Raw genomic sequence first — 24804 nt, 5'->3', positions numbered from 1 at the left:
GTGCAGGAATGCCCCTTAGATCAGGCTTGTAGCCAAATGTTGGATCGGAAAGGGCTTAATCATAAGACTCTGAGGCCGATAGCTATGACAATTGAATCAAATCAGTAAGGCAGCTCCTTTTAAATTTAAAGAGTTTAAATTAATTTAAATTAAGCTAGAATTGTGCAGTGTAGGTTAACAATGGCTGCCCCACCCACTCACATAACTGAATGGAATCAAGACCGAAGGAGGACTACCGCAAGCGTAATCTGCACTACAGACTGGATGCCTTAGTTACAGCCCAGGATTTGCTGCACCCCAGCCTGGCCAGACAGCATATTCCTATCAGATGCAAGGTTCTAGTTTCACACCATCACCAGGTATTTATGCGAACAGCAATTCTGTTTCCAATTCGACAAGCTTCAACGGTTCTCAGTAGGATCACCCTTCCTGCACAGCACGTGGCCAGAACCAGTATGTACAGTCTTATCCAACCTCAACATATGGCACATCCATGCCCTCGACTGATACTGTTGATGGTACCTCTTCAACGTTAACACCTTATCAGCTACAAGATGCCATCCGACAGCACCATCAGAAACATCAAAAAAAGAAAGGGACTCCAAATCAGGCAGCAAAGTGATTTGACCACTTCTTAGTTCCTGTGGCACAGGGACGTTGATGGCGTTCATAACCAAGAGAGACATTTGACCATGATGATTGATGGTTTTTGGACTCACACGAATGATTTGGACTTATTGTTTAATCACTGTTCTCATGACTTAACCTATCTACCTGTTTTTTGTTCAATTTTCTCAAAGTGTACAGAAAATATGTAACATATAAAAAAGGGGGGATGTGGTGATGTGCATCAATGGAAATGCATGTAGGCGACTAGACACTAAAGAGAGCACCAGAAACATCACACACACACACTCAACCAATAGATCAGTTAGATAGGACATGACCAATGGACATTCACGATACACACAGAGGTGACACCACCACAGGAGGGCATTACACCAACCCATATATAAAGGACACCACACACATGATCTGCCTCTTTCCAGTGGAGACAGTCAGTGAGTAGAGACACAGTGTTGATTCAATATTACACCCACCACGTGGATTGCGACAACTGGTTAGTCAGTCTGGGTAGCTACAGTAGGATTAGCAGTAGTGTCGAACCCGAGTAATAGAAGTGTAAATAGTTTAATAAACGTGTTGAAGTTATCTCCACGTCTGAACCTTCCTTTTACAAGGAAGCCGCTTATGTTACACCTACAACATAACAAATCAGGAGGGACTTTGTCAAGTTAGCGTTAGACATTTTATTACGTTGTTGTTGGTTTGTTATGGTTCTTCAAGTCTTTCTGTTTTTGTATATATTTGAAAATACCTCCAATGAACTATCTTTAAAAAAAAGAAAATCCCGATATATTACAAGGTAATGTTGGCACAATCCCAGATGACCATGCTGGGACTACAGCCAGAACCCATAGAAGACAAAGTTATGGAAGTTGGATCTGAAGGTATGCCTGGATGGGTCCCAGCTTTCCCCTTTGAGGGGGAGAGCTGACTGGTGGTGATTTAACCTGAGGATCACCACACCTCAGGCAATGGGCAAGATTGAGAAGGCAGGGCCTTCATGAATAACTTCAGTCGGTACAGAAATTGAACCCCTGCATCTGGCTTTGCTCCACATCACAAATCAGCTGACTCGCCAACTGAGCTAAACCACCACCCTATTATGGACTAGATTGAGCCTCTGCTGACATGTTTGAAGAGGGGTCTCATTAAATGTAGCATTGTCGCCATCCACCACAGCTTACCCACCTATCTCCTATTTTACGAGGGGTGGTGGAGGCATTGGGCTTTTTCAGGCCACTAAAGCGGCCAATTAATGGCCATTCCTCATCCTTTCCCCCTGTTATTTTACTCACCGTAGTGGGAGGCCCAGGCCAAGAGGATAGCCCCGCAAGTTTTCGTGGCTGAGCTGCTGTTGGGCAAAAAGGGGGATGGAGGGCTGCGGTGAGGGGTGCAGAAGAACTCATTTTGTGGATCCCTGTGCCTACTGGAGGCATCGCCCCCAAAATCATACCCCCCTCAACCTCACCAATTTGGATTCTCAAACCCGGCCTCCTGCCTCCGTCAACTCATCACTAGGCCTGCCAGCTATAGCCCTATCGCTGTTGCCGCCTAAAGCCCAGACATACATTTGGGCCCAACTTCCATAACTTTGCCTTGCTGTAGTCCCAGCAGTGGCCATTGCTCAAACCTGGTGCTGCTGGGATTTCAGACCTTCCAGCCAATTGAATTGGCCAACATCTCTCTAAGATAAGAATTCCTCCCCAGATGGGAGTCTCACCCTGACCCAGCCAAGCATAAAATTACTTCTGGCCAGACAGCATTTTCTAACATTCTTCTAAAAATGTAATAGAAATAATGTCAAGAACATAATTGAAGTTCTGAATTAAAAGGTTAAAGTTCAAATGTGATGTGCAGCAAATTTCATTCCTTGTGCTGACAGAACCATTTACCATCACAAGTTGACTATTTGAGTTCATGTCAGCATGTCACACACATCATGTGGCTTCTTATAGCTTCTGTATTATATATTGAAAGCTTCCAGCCCAGAATAGGAAAAATTTATCAATTTTTCTTCCAGTGTCTACATCTCTCTCACTGTCACATGGTACATCTCCGACCCTTCCCATCCCATCCTTGACATCTCTGTCTCTATTTCTGGCGATTGACCACCAAGGACCTTGTCGTGTTATTCACCCTGGGGTAACACAGACTGCACACGATGCAGGTAACTGATCAAGTATACATCAAACGTGGGTGTTGGTTCAATAAGATTTATTGAACTTCAGTAACGAAGCACACAGCTGCCTGTGGGTTGACTCTCTACTACTCTAAGTAAACTAACATTAACTATCTCGACCGGGCTAGCTCTGATCCACGTGGAGAAGGTGATGAATGATTTGTACACCCTGACTGTCACTACAGTTGTCACCAGTAGAAAGAGGCAGAGTACTGATGCCTCATGTGTTTTATAGTTGGAAGACCCCCTCTGGTGCCCTGTCTTACGATTGGCCGTGCTCTATTCTGTATATTGATTGGCCCACCTGGGTGTCTGTCACTGCCTGCTTTTACCTCATGATGTGCATGGGTGCATATTCTGACAGACCTTACAAACCCAACGACTCCTCGAATACCATTCCTCACACTGTGCTTTCTGGAAGGACTCAATCCCATTCTCCCAGTTTTTCTGTCTCTGTTGCATCTATTCTGATGATGCTATCTTCCATAACAGTGCTTCCAACATATCATCCTGTTTTCTTTACCGATGATTCTCGCCGCCCCCCCCCCCCCCCCCCCACTATAGTTGACAGGGCTCTCCCATCCATGTTCCACATTCTTTCCCTCACCCCTTCCTCTCCTTCCAAGAATTGTGATAAGGGACCCCTTGCCCTCACTTTCTATATCACCAGCCTCTTTATTGAAAGGATCATCTTCTGCCATTGCCGCCAACTCAAACATCATGCCACCACCAAAATTATCATGCCCGCACCATCCCTGTCAGTATTTCAAAGGTACCATTCCCTCCTTGACATCCTGGACCGCTCCTCTATCACGCCCGGCACCTCATCCCCTTCCTACCCCACCTTCCCAAGCATATATCATTGTACTTTAAGTAGTTTTCAAATTCCTTAGAAATGAATTGAGTACCATTGTCACTTACGACCTGCTCGAGTATACCAAATCATGTGACCGTTTCATCCAGCTTATCAATTGTTTGTTCTAGTATTGTGGATTTTCTAATCACTATTTCTGCCCATTTACAGTGTGAATCTACAATCACTAGGAACATGTGTCCCTCCACTGGACCAACATAGTCTATGTGTTTCTACCATAGCTGTGTTGGCCATTCCCAAGGATGTAATGATTGCAGTGGTGGAGGGTTTCATAGTTTTGCAGAGGACTGACTTTACCCAACTTTCTCTTTGATTTGAGCATCTAATCTTGGCCACCAAAATAACTGTGTTCCTTCATCCTCACCACACCAGGATGTCCCTCATGTAGTTGATCAAGGACTTTATTAAGGAGTTTAGAATACTGTGAGCAATTTTGGGCCCCACACCTCAGGAAGGACATACTGGCACTGGAGCGGGTCCAGCGGAGATTCACACGGATGATCCCAGGAATGGTAGGCCTAACTAACATACGATGAACGTCTGAGGATCCTGGGATTATATTCATTGGAGTTTAGGAGGTTGAGGGGAGATCTAATTGTCGATTTCGGCGGGAGAACAGCTGGTGAGACAGTTTCAGCGGGAGCATTGCGGAAGGAGGTTGCTGGGAGGTAAGTCAACCTTTAAAAGCACTTGTCTTTGCAGGGGCAGGCCAGTCGATTTCGACGGGAGAACAGCTGGTGAGTCAGTTTCAGCGGGAGCATTGCGGAAGGAGGTTGCTGGGAGGTAAGTCAACCTTTAAAAGCACTTGTCTTTGCAGGGGCAGGCCAGTCGATTTCGGCGTGAGAACAGCTGGTGAGTCAGTTTCAGCGGGAGCATTGCGGAATTCTCAGCAGGAGCTGAGAATTTTTCTTTTTTTTTAAATTAGTTTTTTAGGCGGGAACAGGAAGTCGACCCGCAGACGTCTGGGAAGACCCTCACCAATAAATTCTGGTGGAGAGGAACCCCGAGACACTACACGTGTAGTGTCTCGCACCCACCCTCCTCCTCTAACCTAATAATAAAACCCATTGGTCTGAGGTAAGTACCATATTTTATTATATTATTATTTTTTATAAAAATTTAATTTAGTTGTTAGCCAGATCTTGGTAGAAAGTTAGAGGAATGGCAGGGAAGGGAGTGCAATGTTCCTCCTGCAGGATGTTTGAGGTGAGGGATGCAGTTAGTGTCCCTGCTGATTTTACCTGCAGGAAGTGCTGCCATCTCCAGCTCCTCCAAGACCGAGTTAGGGAACTGGAGCTGGAGTTGGAAGAACTTCGGATCATTCGGGAGGCAGAAGGGGTCATAGATAGCAGCTTCAGGGAATTAGCTACACCAAAGATTGGAGATAGGTGGGTAACTGTAAGAGGGACTGGGAAAAAGCAGTCAGTGCAGGGATCCCCTGCGGTCGTACCCCTGAGAAACAAGTATACCGCTTTGGATACTTGTGGGGGGGACGACTTACCAGGGGTAAGCCATGGGGTATGGGCCTCTGGCACGGAGTCTGTCCCTGTTGCTCAGAAGGGAAGGGGGGAGAGGAGCAGAGCATTAGTAATTGGAGACTCTATAGTCAGGGGCACAGATAGGAGATTTTGTGGGAGCGTGAGAGACTCACGTTTGGTATGTTGCCTCCCAGGTGCAAGGGTACGTGATGTCTCAGATCGTGTTTTCCGGGTCCTTAGGGGGGAGGGGGAGCAGCCCCAAGTCGTGGTCCACATTGGCACTAACGACATAGGTAGGAAAGGGGACAAGGATGTCAGGCAGGCTTTCAGGGAGCTAGGATGGAAGCTCAGAACTAGAACAAACAGAGTTGTTATCTCTGGGTTATTGCCCGTGCCACATGATAGTGAGATGAGGAATAGGGAGAGAGAGCATTTAACCACGTGGCTACAGGGATGGTGCAGGCGGGAGGGATTCAGATTTTTGGATAACTGGGGCTCTTTCTGGGGAAGGTGGGACCTCTACAGACAGGATGGTCTACATCTGAACCTGAGGGGCACAAATATCCTGGGGGGGAGATTTGTTAGTGCTCTTTGGGGGGGGTTTAAACTAATGCAGCAGGGGCATGGGAACCTGGATTGTAGTTTTAGGGTAAGGGAGAATGAGAGTATAGAGGTCAGGAGCACAGATTTGACGTCGCAGGAGGGGGCCAGTGTTCAGGTAGGTGGTTTGAAGTGTGTCTACTTCAATGCCAGGAGTATACGAAACAAGGTAGGGGAACTGGCAGCATGGGTTGGTACCTGGGACTTCGATGTTGTGGCCATTTCGGAGACATGGATAGAGCAGGGACAGAAATGGATGTTACAGGTTCCGGGGTTTAGGTGTTTTAGTAAGCTCAGAGAAGGAGGCAAAAGAGGGGGAGGTGTGGCGCTGCTAGTCAAGAGCAGTATTACGGTGGCGTAGAGGATGCTAGATGGGGACTCTTCTTCCGAGGTAGTATGGGCTGAAGTTAGAAACAGGAAAGGAGAGGTCACCCTGTTGGGAGTTTTTTATCGGCCTCCTAATAGTTCTAGGGATGTAGAGGAAAGGATGGCGAAGATGATTCTGGATATGAGCGAAAGTAACAGGGTAGTTATTATGGGAGACTTTAACTTTCCAAATATTGACTGGAATATATATAGTTCGAGTACAATAGATGGGTCGTTTTTTGTACAGTGTGTGCAGGAGGGTTTCCTGAAACAATATGTTGACAGGCCAACAAGAGGCGAGGCCACGTTGGATTTGGTTTTGGGTAATGAACCAGGCCAGCTGTTGGATTTGGAGGTAGGAGAGCACTTTGGGGACAGTGACCACAATTCGGTGACGTTTACGTTAATGATGGAAAGGGATAATTATACACCGCAGGGCAAGAGTTATAGCTGGGGGAAGGGCAATTATGATGCCATTAGACGTGACTTGGGGGGGATAAGGTGCAGAAGTAGGCTGCAAGTGTTGGGCACACTGGATAAGTGGGGCTTGTTCAAGGATCAGCTACTGCGTGTTCTTGATAAGTATGTACCGGTCAGACAGAAAGGAAGGCGTCGAGCGAGGGAACCGTGTTTTACCAAGGAAGTGGAATCTCTTGTTAAGAGGAAGAAGGAGGCCGATGTGAAGATGAAGTGTGAAGTTTCGGTTGGGGCGATGGATAGTTACAAGGTAGCGAGGAAGGATCTAAAGAGAGCTAAGACGAGCAAGGAGGGGACATGAGAAGTATTTGGCAGGAAGGATCAAGGAAAACCCAAAAGCTTTCTATAGGTATGTCAGGAATAAGCGAATGACTAGGGAAAGAGTAGGACCAGTCAAGGACAGGGATGGGAAATTGTGTGTGGAGTCTGAAGAGATAGGCAAGAGACTAAATGAATATTTTTCGTCAGTATTCACTCAGGAAAAAGATAATGTTGTGGAGGAGAATGCTGAGCCCCAGGCTAATAGAATAGATGACATTGAGGTACGTAGGGAAGAGGTGTTGGCAATTCTGGACAGGCTTAAAATAGATAAGTCCCCGGGACCTGATGGGATTTATCCTAGGATTCTCTGGGAGGCCAGGGAAGAGATTGCAGGACCTTTGGCTTTGATTTTTATGTCATCATTGGCTACAGGAATAGTGCCAGAGGACTGGAGGATAGCAAATGTGGTCCCTTTGTTCAAAAAGGGGAGCAGAGACAACCCCGGCAACTATAGACCGGTGAGCCTCACGTCTGTAGTGGGTAAAGTCTTGGAGGGGATTATAAGAGACAAGATTTATAATCATCTAGATAGGAATAATATGATCAGGGATAGTCAGCATGGCTTTGTGAAGGGTAGGTCATGCCTCACAAACCTTATTGAGTTCTTTGAGAAGGTGACTGAACAGGTAGACGAGGGTAGAGCAGTTGATGTGGTGTATATGGATTTCAGCAAAGCGTTTGATAAGGTTCCCCACGGCAGGCTATTGCAAAAAATACGGAGGCTGGGGATTGAGGGTGATTTAGAGATGTGGATCAGAAATTGGCTAGCTGAAAGAAGACAGAGGGTGGTGGTTGATGGGAAATGTTCAGAATGGAGTACAGTCACAAGTGGAGTACCACAAGGATCTGTTCTGGGGCCGTTGCTGTTTGTCATTTTTATCAATGACCTAGAGGAAGGCGCAGAAGGGTGGGTGAGTAAATTTGCAGACGATACTAAAGTCGGTGGTGTTGTCGATAGTGTGGAATGATGTAGCAGGTTACAGAGGGATATAGATAAGCTGCAGAGCTGGGCTGAGAGGTGGCAAATGGAGTTTAATGTAGAGAAGTGTGAGGTGATTCACTTTGGAAGGAATAACAGGAATGCGGAATATTTGGCTAATGGTAAAGTTCTTGAAAGTGTGGATGAGCAGAGGGATCTAGGTGTCCATGTTCATAGATCCCTGAAAGTTGCCACCCAGGTTGATAGGGTTGTGAAGAAGGCCTATGGAGTGTTGGTCTTTATTGGTAGAGGGATTGAGTTCCGGAGTCGGGAGGTCATGTTGCAGCTGTACAGAACTCTGGTACGGCCGCATTTGGAGTATTGCGTACAGTTCTGGTCACCGCATTATAGGAAGGACGTGGAGGCTTTGGAGCGGGTGCAGAGGAGATTTACCAGGATGTTGCCTGGTATGGAGGGAAAATCTTATGAGGAAAGGCTGATGGACTTGAGGTTGTTTTCGTTGGAGAGAAGAAGGTTAAGAGGAGACTTAATAGAGGCATACAAAATGATCAGGGGGTTGGATAGGGTGGACAGTGAGAGCCTTCTCCCGCGGATGGATATGGCTGGCACGAGGGGACATAACTTTAAACTGAGGGGTAATAGATATAGGACAGAGGTCAGAGGTAGGTTCTTTACGCAAAGAGTAGTGAGGCCGTGGAATGCCCTACCTGCTACAGTAGTGAACTCGCCAACATTGAGGGCATTTAAAAGTTTATTGGATAAACATATGGATGATAATGGCATAGTGTAGGTTAGATGGCTTTTGTTTCGGTGCAACATCGTGGCCGAAGGGCCTGTACTGCGCTGTATTGTTCTATGTTCTATGTTCTAATAGAAACTTAGAAGATAATGAATGGCTGAGATAGGGTGGACGTAGGGAAGTTGTTTCCATTAGCAGGGGTGACTAGGACCCGGGGGCACAGCCTTAGAATAAAAGGGAGTCACTTTCGAACAGAGATGAGGAGAAATTTCTTCAGCCAGAGAGTGGTGGGTCTGTGGAATTCATTGCCACAGAGGGCGGTGGTGGCCGGGACGTTGAGTGTCTTTAAGACAGAAGTTGATAAATTCTTGATTTCTGAAGGAATTAAGGGCTATGGAGAGAGAGCGGGTAAATGGAGTTGAAATCAGCCATGATTGAATGGTGGAGTGGACTCGATGGGCCGAATGGCCTTACTTCTGCTCCTATGTCTTATGGTCTTCTGGTCTTTATTACGCTAGCACGGAGTAATAATCACTCGGTATATATAATAATAATCTTTAATGTCACAAGTAGGCTTATATTAACACTGCAATGACGTTACTGTGAAAAGTCCCTAGTCGCCTGTTTGGGTACACAGAGGGAGAATTCAGAATGTCCACTACCTAACAGCACGTCTTTCGGAACTTGTGGGAGAAAACGGGAGCACCTGTAGAAAACCCACGCAGACACAGGGAGAATGTGCAGACTCCACACAGACAGTGACACAAGCCGGGAATCGGACCTGGGACTCTGGAGCTGTGAAGCAACAGTGCTACCAACTATGCTACCGTGCTGCCCACAACTCGTAATAAAACTCGATTCTGGACTATCAACTCAAGTCTTCTTGTGATGTAGGGCTTGAGGTTTGGATTTCGATGATGAACGTCTGACATCATTCAAGAACAACAAAGAACAAAGAAATGTACAGCACAGGAACAGGCCCTTCGGCCCTCCAAGCCCGTGCCGACCATGCTGCCCGACTAAACTACAATCTTCCACACTTCCTGGGTCCGTATCCCTCTATTCCCATCCTATTCATGCATTTGTCAAGATGCCCCTTAAATGTCACTATCGTCCCTGCTTCCACCACCTCCTCCGGTAGCGAGTTCCAGGCACCCACTACCCTCTGCGTAAAAAACTTGCCTCGTACATCTACTCTAAACCTTGCCCCTCTCACCTTAAACCTATGCCCCCTAGTAATTGACCCCTCTACTCTGGGGAAAAGCCTCTGACTATCCACTCTGTCTATGCCCCTCATAATTTTGTAGACCTCTATCAGGTCTCCCCTCAACCTCCTTCGTTCCACCTGTGTTGCCCCTTTCAATGACCTGTGGACCTGTACACCTAGATCTCTTTGACTTTCAATACTCTTGAGGGTTCTACCATTCACTGTATATTCCCTACCTGCATTAGACCTTCCAAAATGCATTACCTCACATTTGTCCAGATTAAACTCCATCTGCCATCTCTCCGCCCAAGTCTCCAAACAATCTAAATCCTGCTGTATCCTCTGACAGTCCTCATCGCTATCTGCAATTCCACCAACCTTTGTGTCGTCTGCAAACTTACTAATCAGACTAATTTTCCTCCAAATCATTTATATGTACTACAAAGAGCAAAGGTCCCAGCACTGATCCCTGTGGAACACCACTGGTCACAGCCCTCCAATTAGAAAAGCATCCTTCCATTGCTACTCTCTGCCTTCTATGACCTAGCCAGTTCTGTATCCACCTTGCCAGCTCACCCCTGATCCCGTGTGACTTCACCTTTTGTACTAGTCTACCATGAGGGACCTTGTCAAAGGCCTTACTGAAGTCCATATAGACAACATCCACTGCCCTACCTGTATCAATCATCTTAGTGACCTCCTCAAAAAACTCTAACAAGTTAGTGAGACACGACCTCCCCTTCACAAAACCATGCTGCCTCTCACTAATCGTCCATTTGCTTCCGAATGGGAGTAGATCCTGTCTCGAAGAATTCTCTCCAGTAATTTCCCTACCACTGAAGTAGGGCTCACCGGCCTGTCGTTCCCTGGATTATCCTTGCTACTCTTCCTAAACAGAGGAACAACATTGGCTATTCTCCAGTCCTCCGGGACATCCCCTGAAGACAGTGAGAATCCAAAGATTTCTGTCAAGGCCTCAGCAATTTCCTCTCCAGCCTCCTTCAGTATTCTGGGGTAGATCCCATCAGGCCCTGGGGACTTATCTACCTTAATATTTTTTAAGACACCCAACATCTCGTCTTTTTGGATCTCAATGTGACCCAGGCTATCTCCACACCCTTCTCCAGACTCAACATCTACCAATTTCTTCTCTTTGGTGAATACTGATGCAAAGTATTCATTTAGTACCTCGCCCATTTCCTCTGGCTCCACACATAGATTCCCTTGCCTATCCTTCAGTGGGCCAACCCTTTCCCTGGCTACCCTCTTGTTTTTTATGTACGTGTAAAAAGCCTTGGGATTTTCCTTAACCCTATTTGCCAATTACTTTTCGTGACCCCTTGTAGCCCTCCTGACTCCTTGCTTAAGTTCCTTCCTAATTTCCTTATCTTCCACGCAGGCTTCGTCTGTTCCCAGCCTTTTAGCCCTGACAAATGCCTCCTTTTTCTTTTTGACGAGGCCTACAATATCTCTCGTTATCAAAGGTTCCCGAAAATTGCCGTATTTATCCTTCTTCCTCACAGGAACATGCCGGTCCTGAATTCCTTTCAACTGACACTTGAAAGCCTCCCACATGTCAGATGTTGATTTGCCCTCAAACATCCGCCCCCAATCTATGTTCTTCAGTTCCCGCCTAATATTGTTATAATTAGCCTTCCCCCAATTTAGCACATTCACCCTAGGACCACTCTTATCCTTGTCCACCAGTACTTTAAAACTTACTGAATTGTGGTCACTATTACCGAAATGCTCCCCTACTGAAACATCTACCGCCTGGCGGGGCTGATTCCCCAATACCATAGAACATAGAACATAGAACAATACAGCGCAGTACAGGCCCTTCGGCCCACGATGTTGCACCGAAACAAAAGCCATCTCACCTACACTATGCCATTATCATCCATATGTTTATCCAATAAACTTTTAAATGCCCTCAATGTTGGCGAGTTCACTACTGTAGCAGGTAGGACATTCCACGGCCTCGCTACTCTTTGCGTAAAGAACCTACCTCTGACCTCTGTCCTATATCTATTACCCCTCAGTTTAAAGTTATGTCCCCTCGTGCCAGCCATTTCCATCCGCGGGAGAAGGCTCTCACTGTCCACCCTATCCAACCCCCTGATCATTTTGTATGCGTCTATTAATTCTCCTCTTAACCTTCTTCTCTCCAACGAAAACAACCTCAAGTCCATCAGCCTTTCCTCATAAGATTTTCCCTCCATACCAGGCAACATCCTGGTAAATCTCCTCTGCACCCGCTCCAAAGCCTCCACGTCCTGTACCGCACCCTTCCCTAGTTGGACTGTCTACATATTGTTTTAAGAAGCCCTCCTGGATGCTCCTTACAAACTCCGCCCCATCTAAGCCCCTGGCACTAAGTGAATCCCAGTCAATATTGGGGAAGTTGAAGTCTCCCATCACCACAACCCTGTTGTTTTTACTCTTTTCCAAAATCTGTCTACCTATCAGCTCCTCTATCTCCCGCTGGCTGTTGGGAGGCCTGTAGTAAACCCCCAACATTGTGACTGCGCCCTTCTTATTCCTGATCTCTACCCATATAGCCTCACTGCCCTCTGAGGTGTCCTCCCGTAATACAGCTGTGATAGCCTCCCTAACCAGTAGCGCAACTCCGCCACCCCTTTTACATCCCCCTCTATCCCGCCTGAAACATCTAAATCCTGGAACGTTTAGCTGCCAATCCTGCCCGTCCCTCAACCAGGTCTCTGTAATGGCAACAACATCATAGTTCCAAGTACTAATCCAAGCTCTTAGTTCATCTGCCTTACCCGTAATACTTCTTGCATTAAAACATATGCACTTCAGGCCACCAGACCCGCTGTGTTCAGCAACTTCTCCCTGTCTGCTCTGCCTCAGAGCCACACTGTCCCTATTCCCTAGTTCTCCCTCAATGCTCTCACCTTCTGACCTATTGCTCCCGTGCCCACCCCCCTGCCATACTAGTTTAAACCCTCCCGTGTGACACTAGCAAACCTCGCGGCCAGGATATTTATGCCTCTCCGGCTTAGATGCAACCAGTCCTTATATAGGTCACACCTGCCCCGGAAGAGCTCCCAGTGGTCCAGCTAATGGAAACCCTCCCTCCTACACCAGCTGTTTAGCCACGTGTTTAGCTGCTCTATCTTCCTATTTCTAGCCTCACTGGCACGTGGCACAGGGAGTAATCCCGAGATTACAACCCTAGAGATCCTGTCTTTTAACTTTCTGCCTAGCTCCCTGAACTCCTGCTGCAGGACCTCATGCCCCTTCCTGCCTATGTCGTTAGTACCAATATGTACAACGACCTCTGCCTGTTTGCCATCCCCCTTCAGGATGCCCTCTACCCGTTCGGAGACATCCTGGACCGTGGCCCCAGGGAGGCAACATACCATCCTGGAGTCTCTTTCACGTCCACAGAAGCGTCTATCTGTGCCCCTAACTATAGAGTCCCCTATTACTATTGCTCTTCTGCGCTTTGGCCCTCCGTTCTGAACATCAGAACCAGCCGTGGTGCCACTGCTCTGGCTGCTGCTGTTTTCCCCTGATAGGCTATCCCCCCCGACAGTATCCAAAGGGGTATATCTGTTCAAGAGGGGGACAACCACAGGGGATTCCTGCACTGACTGTCTGCCCTTTCTGGTGGTCACCCATTTCTCTGCCTGCACCTTGGGTGTGACCACGTTTACATAACTGCGATCTATGATGCTTTCCGCCACCTGCATGCTCCTTAGTGCATCCAATTGCTACTCCAACCGAACCATGCGGTCTGTGAGGAGCTCCAGTTGGGTGCACTTTCTGCAGATGAAGCCATCCGGGACGCTGGAAGCCTCCCGGACCTGCCACATCTCACAGTCAGAGCACTGCACCCGTCTAACTGACATTGCGTCAATTAATTAAAATTTAAATTTAAAAAAAGCATTTTTAAAAAATATATATATTTTTTTTAATTTCAAAGTTACTGTTAACTATCTGTTTCCTAGCACTAGATTTCTAATAGAAATGCGAAAGCTAAATATAGCACTCTCCGATCTCTGGCTTAGATACCCCTCTAAATTATAATTAAGTAATTATGTTTAATTAGTTACCAATGCTTAATTTTTTTAATTTAGTGTATATTCCCAACCAGCCACTCAGGTCACAGCTTTTCTGTGATGTCACTTCAGTTTCCCCCTGACACACACAATTTGAAAAAGGTATAAAAGTAAAAATGAGTAAAAATCACTTACTTACCTTCTTACCTTCTGAGTGTCTTAGATGTTCTCAGGTTCTCTCCCTGACAGAGACTGCTCCTCCACCTCCTAACCTTGACCTGCACAATGCTAATAATATAATATAATAATAATATAATATGGCACTTACCTCACACCAATGGGTCTTATTATTAGGTTAGAGGAGTAGGGCGGGTGGGAGACACTACACGTGTAGTGTCTCGGGTTCCTTTTTGGAACATGTCTATCACCTTCCTCATCACTCGATCGGCTTTTGTGTATCTCTAATGAGATGAAGTCAGAGGTACTTTTTCCATGAGTGAGAAAAACAAGATGTTGACAAAATGTTCTTCAGGTTCTTTCTTGACCTGTAATGTCAATTTAGACAAAGCATCAGCATTTGTATTTTGCTTTGACTTACGATGTGGGATATCGTAGGTGGGTGCTGATAATATCAAAGATCATCTTTGTAACCTACTAACTGCGAAAGAAGATATACGGCCCAAAGTTTGTCATCAAGGGTCGATGGTCTTTCAGAAGAATAATATGACACCCATAAAGGTAGTGATGAAACCTTCTTAACCCTTTGCATCTAAGTATAATTTGTTTCAGCGCTAGTAAGAGTTCATGAAACAAATGCTATCGGCCGTTTCTTTCTTGAAGGCATTATGTGCAAGATATCTGCACCAACCCCACAAGAACAAAGAACAAAAAAACAAGGGAACCCTGAATGACTCGGGATATTGAAGCCATGGTCAAAAGGAAGAAGGAGGCATATGACATGCATAGGCAGCTGGGATCAAGTGGATCCCTTGAAGAGTATAGGGCTTGTTGGAGTAGAGTTAAGAGAGAAATCAGGAAGGCAAAACGAGGACATGGGATTGGCTTGGCAGATAAGGCAAAGGAAAATCCAAAGAGTTTTTACAGATACATAAAGGGCAAAAGAGTGACGAGGAAGAAGATAGGGCTTCATAAGGATAAGCAAGGTCATCTATGTGTGGATCCACAAGGGATGGGAGAGGACCTATATGAATATTTCTCGTCAGTATTTACTGTTGAGAAAGGCACGAATGTTAGAGAAATTGGTATTTTGAGGGACAGGATCTATTGGCATTTAGGCAGGCAAGGGCTAATTAGGGAAAGTCAGCATGGCTTTGTAAGGGGAAAGTCATGTATCACGAATTTGATTGAGTTTTTTTGAAGGGATAACGAAGAAAGTAGATGAGGGCAGTGCAGTCGACGTTGTCTACATGGACAAGGCCTTTAACAAGGTACCACCTGGTAGGTTGTTGCAAAAGTTTAAATCTCACGGAATCCAGGGCGATGTAGCCAATTGGATACAAAATTGGCTTGGCAACCGAAGCCAAAGGGTGGTTGTGGAGGGTTGTTTTTCAAACTGGAGGCCTGTGTGCCTTGGGGATCGGTGCTGGGTCCACTGTTATTTGTGATATATATAAATGATTTGGATGAGAATGTAGGAGGCATGGTTCGTAAGTTTGCAGATGACACCAAGATTGGTGGCATAGTGAAGCAGGTTATGTAAGATTGCAACAGGATCTTTGACCAGATACATAATGTGATAAATGGCAGATGGAGTTTAATATGGATAAATGTAAGGTGATGCATTTTGGTAGATCAAATCAGGGCAGGACCTACTCAGTTGATGGTAGGGAGTTGGGGAGAGTTACAGGACAAAGGGATCTAGGAATACAGGTTTATAGCTCCTCGAAGGTGGAGTTGCAGGTGGATAGGGTGGTGAAGAAGGCATTCAGCATGCTAGGTTTTATGGGTCAGAATATTGAATGCAAGAGTTGGGACATCTTTGTTGAAGTTGTACAAGACATTGGTAAGACCACACATGGAATACTATGTTCAGTTCTGGTCACCCTATTTATTATTGTTAAACTAGAAAGAGTGCAAAAGAGATTTATTATGAAGATGCTGCCAGGACTTGATGGTCTGAATTATAAGGAGAGGCTGGATAGGCTGGGACTTTTTTCCCTGGAGGGTAGGAGGCTTAGGGATGATCTTATAGAGATCTATGAAATAATTAGGAGCATCGATAAGGTAGATAGACAACATCTTTTCCCAAAGGTAGAGGATTCTAGTACTAGAGGGCATAGGTTTAAGTGAGAGGAGAGAGATACAAAAGAGACCAGAGGGGAAATTTCTTCACACAGAGGGTGGTGAGCATCTGGAACGGGCTGCCAGAGGCAGTGGTCGAGGCGGGTACAATTTTGCCCATTAAAAAGTCGTTAGACAGTTACATGGGCAGGGTGGGTACAGAAGAATATGGACCAAATGCAGGTTAGTGGGACTAGCTTAGTGATAGAAACTTGGCGGCATGGACCAACTGGGCCGATACGCCTGTTTCCATGCTGTAAACATCTATGACTCTACGACTCTATAACAATACAGTTCAGGAACAGGCCTATAGGCCCTCCAAGCCTGCACCGACCATGGTACCTGCCTAAACTAAAACTGTCTGCACTTTCCCACCCTATTCATATTCACATTCCCACCCTATTCCTATATCTGTCTAGATGCCCCTTAAATGCTCCGATTGTACCTGCTCCCACCACCTCCCCATGCAGCGCTTTCCATATATTTACCACCCTCCGTGTAATGCCCTTCATACCAGGCAACATCCTAGTAAATCACTTCTGTACCCTCTCCAAAGCATCTGGTAGTGTGGTGACCAGAATTGTACACAATATTCAAAATGAGGCCTAACTAAGGTCCTGTACAGCTGCGACTTGACTTACCAATTTTTATATTCAAATGCCCTGACCGATGAAAGCCTTCTTGACCACCTTATCCACATGCGCACTTTCAGTGATCGATGGAGATGCATTCCCAGACCTCTCTGCCTGTCAATACTCGCAAAAGTTCTACCATTTATTGTGTAATTCCTACATGCATTGGATCTACCAAAATGCATCAAGGTGACGCATCACAAGCAAGTTGTCGCTTCAGTTGTAGTGAACCAATAGCTCTGACTTCGTTAAGGCATCTTTTACCTCGTTGTAGTCACTTTCACATTCTTCTGGCCAATACCATACCTGTTTAGCACATAACAAAGATTGTAAAGGCTTCAATCGTGTTGCTAAATTCAACACAAATTTACCATAATAATTGATCAATAAATCCTGAAAACCTCAGTTGTACCACATTTTGAGGACATGGTGATTGTTGCCATCTTTTCCGGAACCTTGTGCAAGCCATCTTTCTTGATGATCTGACCCAGTTAATTTCTGGATATCTTGAAAAGTCACACTTCTCCTTTTTAACTCAGAGATTATAGTTTTGTAGAAGTTTCAAGTAGCTTCCAAGTTTTTCAAGTGTTCTTTTTCACTTGAACCAGTGATGACAGTGTCATTTAGATAACATTGCACTGCATTTAGCCCATTCAGAATTTGCTCCATGGACCTGTGAAAAAGAACAAGAGCAGATGTTATCCCAAAATGTATTCTTCTGTATTGAAACTGACCTTCTGAACCACGATAGTGAGCAGCGGCTGTGATTTTGAGGTCACATTCATTTGTAAATATGTCTATGATAGATTTATTTCACTGAATTTCTGTCCTCCAGAAAGTCTAGCAAACAAGACTTCAATCAAAGGCAGTGGGTAGTGATCTGTGCATAATACCAGATTAATAGTTGTTTTGAAATCTCCACATATACTCACTGAGCCATCACATTTCAATACAGGAACTATTGGTGTTGCCCAATTACATGTAACAATTAGTTAAATATCTCATGTTTGGACTAGCCTTTCAAGTTCTTTCTTTGACATTTGTCCTGATGATGTATGGTATGGTTCTAGCTTTGAGACATTGTGGTGTACTGTCTGGTTTGATTTTAAGTTGAACTTCAAATCCAGGCATTACGCCTAGCCAATCTTTAAACATCTTCTCGTACTTCTTCAGAAGTTGTTGTAGGTCACTCTTTGAATCCACTAGTTGATTCACTGCTCCCAGTTGAGCTTAATTTTTGCCAATCATGCTTTACAAAATAAAACAGGAAAATTCAACGGCCAATGTGGAGAGGCAACTCCGCTATTTGTTCATTTACTTTTACTTTTGCTGTAATGTATTCTTTTAATGGCACAACCTCTTCTATGTACATCCTTGGGATAACATTTGTTGGTTTTAATAGCAGGTGTTTTAACTTCTGAGCATTAATTGTCTCAGGTATCAGCTGCACCTGTAAGAAATTCCATTTTGATTTGGTTATCTAGTTTTAGGAATGCCCAGAAACATTTTTGCACCGACAAGACACCTAGTTTTAGCTCCGGAAGTTGTTTGTGTACATTGTCTCCTGAGTGGTCTTAAATTTTGTCTACTAACCCAGACACGATTAGTCTGCTTAGATGTGTTTTCTTTCTTCCACACCTTGAGTGTTGGTGAAGTTTGCCATGCCCAATGTGCTTTGGCAATATGGCCCTTTTTGCCAGAGTTTTTGCAGTTATTTCCTCTGCTCCAGCATTCCCCCACTGTGTGTCCAACCTGTGTACAATGAAGACATGGTTGCCCCATTGCAGCCTTATTTCTGAGGTTCCCCATCCTGTGGATCGTCACTCCAGCCCCTATCTGTGAAACCTCTTTTGTTTCTAGCCCCATAGACATGGCAGATTTGAGAGTTAAATCATTTACAATAAGTAGCTTCATCTGAATAGCTTCACTGTGGAGTCCACATACCAGCCGCTCACGAAGGCAGTCATCTCGTGTTGCACCAAATTCACAGCATTTTGCTAATCTGCTTCAGGTCCCGACAGACTGTAAAAGGCTTTCACCTTCTTCCTCACTATGGTGGTGGAACTGAAACTTTTCTGCAATAAACAACTGTCGCGGTGAGAAATGCCCTTCTAAATTCTTCATTCGCTTACCATAGGTCTTATCCCCCAGTATTGCTAGATTAACTAAGTTTTGTAGTAGCATAAAAGTTTTATGCCCTACCGAACTGAGAAATGTTGCAACCTTTAGGTCCTCCGGTGTTTGATTCGCTATGAGATGCAATTGGAATCTTTCCTTATATGAGTTCCAAGTCCCACAGCCCTCCTCAAATGCATTCATGGCACGCATTTTTCCCACCATTCCAGATACTGGCTCCTAGGGTCTATACTTCAACCAACTTTCTCCCTTCCAATTCTTTTTGAGTAAGAAGTCTTACAACACCAGGTTAAGTCCAACAAATTTGTTTCAAAAACTAGCTTTCGCAGGAGCAGTGCTCCGAAAGCTAGAGTTTGAAACATACCTGTTGGACTTTAACCTGGTGTTGTAAGACTTCTTACTGTGCTCACCCCAGTCCAATGCCGGCATCTCCACATCAATTCTTTTAGATGCATGGGACAAGCAATCCCCTTATCCACAATGGAACTTAGGAATTTTTTTTTTTGCCTGACTGTAGTTTGACTTTATCCCACGTAGTGGCCTGTATAGAATCGGAAGACTTCTGAATCCCTATTCCCCACAGTCCGTTTAGCTTCACCAGGTGCACAGTCCCTGCATTCCAGACTCTACCACTTCAAAGGCAAGCAAGTTTTCAAACTGCAGTTCTTCTTACTCATGGTTGTGTTCCTTTTTTTAAAAAAACTTCATATTATTGTAAAATTGTTATTATAATATCAGCAGCTTGTTTCGCCTGATGTGTGTGAGTCCAGTCCTGAGAATCTGGGCCGGAATTCTCCGATCCTGCGCCGGGACGGAGAATCGCCGGGTGGGGGGGGTGCGCTGGCACGAGAATCGGGCGACGGCGCTCCGACGCCGAGTCGCTGAATCTCCAGTGACCGGAGAATCGGCGGCAATTGCGTCCGCGGTGTCGTTGCCACGCCGGTCGGGGGCCATTGAGTGCCCGTCGAGTCCCGCCGGAGTGGGTTACGTATGGACCAGCAGGGACCTCGGAGTTCTGGCTGCGGGGGACATCCTGGCGGGGGTGCAGGGGGATCCGACTCCAGGAGGGGGGCTAGTCGGTGGCCAGGCCCGCGATCGGGGCCTACTGATCGGCAGGCGGGCTAATTCCGGGAGGGGCCTATGTTCCTTCACGCCGGGCCCCTGTCGGGCTCCGCCATATTGCCCGGGGGCCGGTGCGGAGATGGCAACCTACGCGCATGCGCGGACCCCCGCTGGCCGTGGGTCGCCGGCTTTCGAGCAGCGAACACCACTCTGGCGCCGTACTAGCCCCCTAGGAAGGGGTGAATGCCTGGGTCAGGAGGCCCATTGACGCCGGAGTCACTCGTGCCGGTTTTGACGCCAGCGTCAATACTTGGCCGGGATTTTGGAGAATCCCGGCCCACTTCTCTGCTCTTGACACCATCTCCATCGTACGAGAGGTTTTACTAGGGATGTTGCTTATATAATCTAAGATGAAAAACTGAAGACCACGCAGATACTCTCTGCTGACATCACCACAGATCACACATTGTCCCCCCAGCAAGGATGTACTCTCTGATACATAACACTCAACACTAAGAAGCAGCACAATGGTGCAGTCATTAGCACTGCTGCCTCATGGCACTGAGGATCCGGGTTCGATCCCGGTCCCGGTTCACTGTCCGTGTGATGTTTGCACATTCTACCAGTGTCGGCGTGGGTCTCACCCCCATAACCCAAAGATGTGCGGGGTAGGTGGATTGGCCACGCTAAATTGCCCATTAATTTAAAAAAACACTCACCACTGACCTTGTCCTTAGTTATCAATTTTATCAGGTTAATATGGAGTCACAGGTTTACATAGGCAGTTTCCATTGGGCAAATGAAAACATAAACATTACTAATGAGGCAAAGGTGACATAAATGCATGATAAAAAGAGGAGGTAGTATTTTGTCAATAGGGAGCATGTTCACCATCTTCAATGATATTAGACATTTTTAAAATGTAATTTGGTGCTTCATAAAATTATAATACTGCAATTACACAGGATTTTGGTTTGCTGCAATCTTTTACAAAGCGTCTCCTGATTGGCTTTCTAATCATGGCGGCATATCAGCTGAAATCTCCAAATGGATATGTACTCAGTGGGCTGGATTCTCCATTTTTGGGACTATGTCCCCACGCCGCCGGGAAAACTGTGATCTTTTACGCCAGGACAACTGCCGTCAAAATGCCTCAGAATCCCCGTTTTGCTGGGGGCTAGCAGAGAGGCAGTGTAAAGCTCGCAGCTCTAGCTACCGATACGTCCCTCCGCACTTCCGGGTCAGAGGCCGCGCATTTGCACGGCGGCGGCCTCCAATGGCCACGCCGTGCTCCATGGCGGACTCAGCCCGCAGACCTGGATCAGCAAAATAGTGCCCCTCATTGGCTGCTCGCACACCCCGGACCTCCCGCCCACATTGCCCCTAGCCCCGAATGAAGCCCCCCCCCGCCCGCCGATCGGCCCTCCCCCGACTGTGGCAGCCCCGGACTGAGCCCGCAGCTGCCACACGAGGATCACGGGCGGTGGGACCATGAGAGGTCCACACCATCAGGAATTCGGCTGGTCAGGGATGGAGCATCGCGAGGCGGGCCTCAGGCAATGGCCTGAGGCGGTGGATACTCGGCGCAGCATACTCCATGACTACTCAAATTTACGGGGGACGGAGAATTGAAGAATCAGCGCCACTCCCGATTTTGTGCGCTAAAACAGATTCCCCGCCCTGTCGCCGAACACGATTTCGACATCGGGGTGCTTTGCCCAGTGACTCTGCCGATGTTCGAACAAAATTATGGCAGCTAAATTAAAAAGACATTTTGGGAGCTTCTCCCTGATATCTTGCTGCGCAGTCACTATTTACAAAATAAAAACATACTCCTGGAATATCTACTTGCAGACAGTAGATGCTGCTTTCTCATTTTGGCCATTCGTTTGGATGCCGATTTAATTTGACCATGACCAACTCTTATTTCTTAGTTCTCACGAAAATACATTTGGGGATCAAACTCAGGTTTAACTTTCATCTGTTTGGTACATGTTATTCTCCTGAGAGCTATTTACATTCATTTAAATACTCTTTAACTAATGTAAAACTATGCACAAACAGATTGCTTTGCACACTCCAAGTGGGTGCATTTTATTGGCTTATTCAACCAATAATATTAGTTTTAAGAACTCATCTTTGCTGTTAATTTTAATGGACATGCATTCACTAACATTTTCATTGGATTGTTTAAAGATCTAACCTATTTTATACATGCAAAGAAAAGAAAATTGGGGCTCTTACCTTGACACTACTTCAGGGTAAAGCAAAATTAAATGTTAGTCCGACAGCAACAACAACTTGCATTTACATAGAAAAATCTCCCACGGTTTTAGTTTTTTAGTCTTGTCTTTCAGACTTTAAGCTAAGATGCAATCTACCTGCTCAGGGCGATGCAAACGATCCCTTTCAACGATGATTCTAGTTTACGCCCTCAACCAACACTGGCACAACCTAATAATAATGTTCAAACTCCAGGGCCCTTTTTTCCACCAGCATAGCAGAAGGCAAGAGGATGAGGTCAGGGCTCGGTTACATTAGATTTTAAGCATGACAACCTGTGTCAGTGGGGACATGACCAAACAGATGGGATTTACAGGCTGGAAGTCTTCTTAGACCCATTTTGCTTTCATTAAGCAAATGGTAAGCCAGAAGAAAGCAGATATACAGGCCTACTCAATATGTGTTGCAAATTCCACCTGCAAATCCAGCCTGAAACTTGATCTAAACATCTGAAGACTTCAGCTTGCTAACTATCAATGACCCCTTTCAAAGACAGGGCAAGGTTACCACCGTCCCACCAGCAGTTGGCCATCATTACTTCTCCCACCACCTCTGCACTGTGGCATGTGCCTGTATAGGTGTGTGCACATAGTCAGTTTTATTAAAGTGGTTAGTGTGTAAAAGTAAGCACCTCATGAGTGGCTCTGTTGACAGAAGGCCTTGACATGTGTAGAACAGTGCAGAGGTCGCCTCTAGGAGAACATTTCTCCTGTGAAACGTCTGCTGATCAGAGAGCTGGGAATCTCCCTGCCACACATGTCACAGCTTGACCATGGCACCATCTTTATTGACTGGCTCCTGTTGAGGTGCCTCATGCTTACTCTCCACCTCTGAGGATATCGCTCACTCAGTGCTAGCTTCAGTGCAATGCTCTTTTGACCACAAAGATAAAGGAAACCCTTGAAGATGAACACTGCAGGGCTCCCTTTGAAAGCTCAACTTCAAAACCCAGGATTCATGGTTGCTCTTGTCAAATGGAAGCAGTTATAAATATCCTCTGCCTGAGTACACTGTGTGGTGAATGTATTACTGCTACCATTCACCATTGTATTACATTACATTACATTGTATTATGTTGGTGCCCTTGTGGGCTCCGCCTCTGGCTCCACCCCCTCGGGGGAGGTATATAGATCTGCAGCCTGTAGGCGGCACTCAGTACAGAGCAATCACAGGCAGGCACAGTTCTAGCTGATTAAAGCCACTGTTCACTTCAACTCTCCGCCTCGTGTGAATTGATGGTCGCATCAATTTAATATCGCTATGAACATAGAACATAGAACAATACAGCGCAGTACAGGCCCTTCGGCCCACGATGTTGCACCGAAACAAAAGCCATCTAACCTACACTATGCCATTATCATCCATATGTTTATCCAATAAACTTTTAAATGCCCTCAATGTTGGCGAGTTCACTACTGTAGCAGGTAGGGCATTCCACGGCCTCACTACTCTTTCAGTCGATTTCGGCGGGAGAATCAGCTGGTGAGTCAGTTTCAGCGGGAGCATTGCGGAAGTGGCTGCTGGGAGGTAAGTCAACCTTTAAAAGCACTTGTCTTTGCAGGGGCAGGCCAGTCGATTTCGGCGGGAGAACAGCTGGTGAGTCAGTTTCAGCGGGAGCAGTGCGGAAGTGGTTGCTGGGAGGTAAGTCTGTCCTTTAAAAGCACTTGTCTTTGCAGGGGCAGGCCAGTCGATTTCGGCGGGAGAATCAGCTGGTGAGTCAGTTTCAGCGGGAGCATTGCGGAAGTGGCTGCTGGGAGGTAAGTCAACCTTTAAAAGTACTTGTCTTTGCAGGGGCAGGCCAGTCGATTTCGGCGGGAGTGGAGCTGGCTGGTTAGTCAATTTCAGCAGGAGCTGAGAATTTTTCTTTTTTTTAAAATTAGTTTTTTAGGCGGGAACAGGAAGTCGACCCGCGGACGTCTGGGAAGACCCTCACCAATAAATTCTGGTGGAGAGGAACCCCGAGACACTACACGTGTAGTGTCTCCCACCCGACCTCCTCCTCTAACCTAATAATAAAACCCATTGGTCTGAGGTAAGTACCATATTTTATTATATTATTATAATTTTTTATAAAAATTTAATTTAGTTGTCAGCCAGATCTTGGTAGAAAGTAAGAGGAATGGCAGGGAAGGGAGTGCAATGTTCCTCCTGCAGGATGTTTGAGGTGAGGGATGCAGTTAGTGTCCCTGCTGATTTTACCTGCAGGAAGTGCTGCCATCTCCAGCTCCTCCAAGACCGAGTTAGGGAACTGGAGCTGGAGTTGGAAGAACTTCGGATCATTCGGGAGGCAGAGGGGGTCATAGATAGCAGCTTCAGGGAATTAGTTACACCAAAGATTGGAGATAGGTGGGTAACTGTAAGAGGGACTGGGAAAAAGCAGTCAGTGCAGGGATCCCCTGCGGTCGTTCCCCTGAGAAACAAGTATACCGCTTTGGATACTTGTGGGGGGGACGACTTACCAGGGGTAAGCCATGGGGTACGGGCCTCTGGCACGGAGTCTGTCCCTGTTGCTCAGAAGGGAAGGGGGGAGAGGAGCAGAGCATTAGTAATTGGG

The sequence above is a fragment of the Scyliorhinus torazame genome, chromosome 15 (assembly GCF_047496885.1).
Source record: "Scyliorhinus torazame isolate Kashiwa2021f chromosome 15, sScyTor2.1, whole genome shotgun sequence".
In the NCBI taxonomy this organism is placed as follows: Eukaryota; Metazoa; Chordata; class Chondrichthyes; order Carcharhiniformes; family Scyliorhinidae; genus Scyliorhinus; species Scyliorhinus torazame.
Note: the sequence above shows the minus strand (reverse complement) of the source record.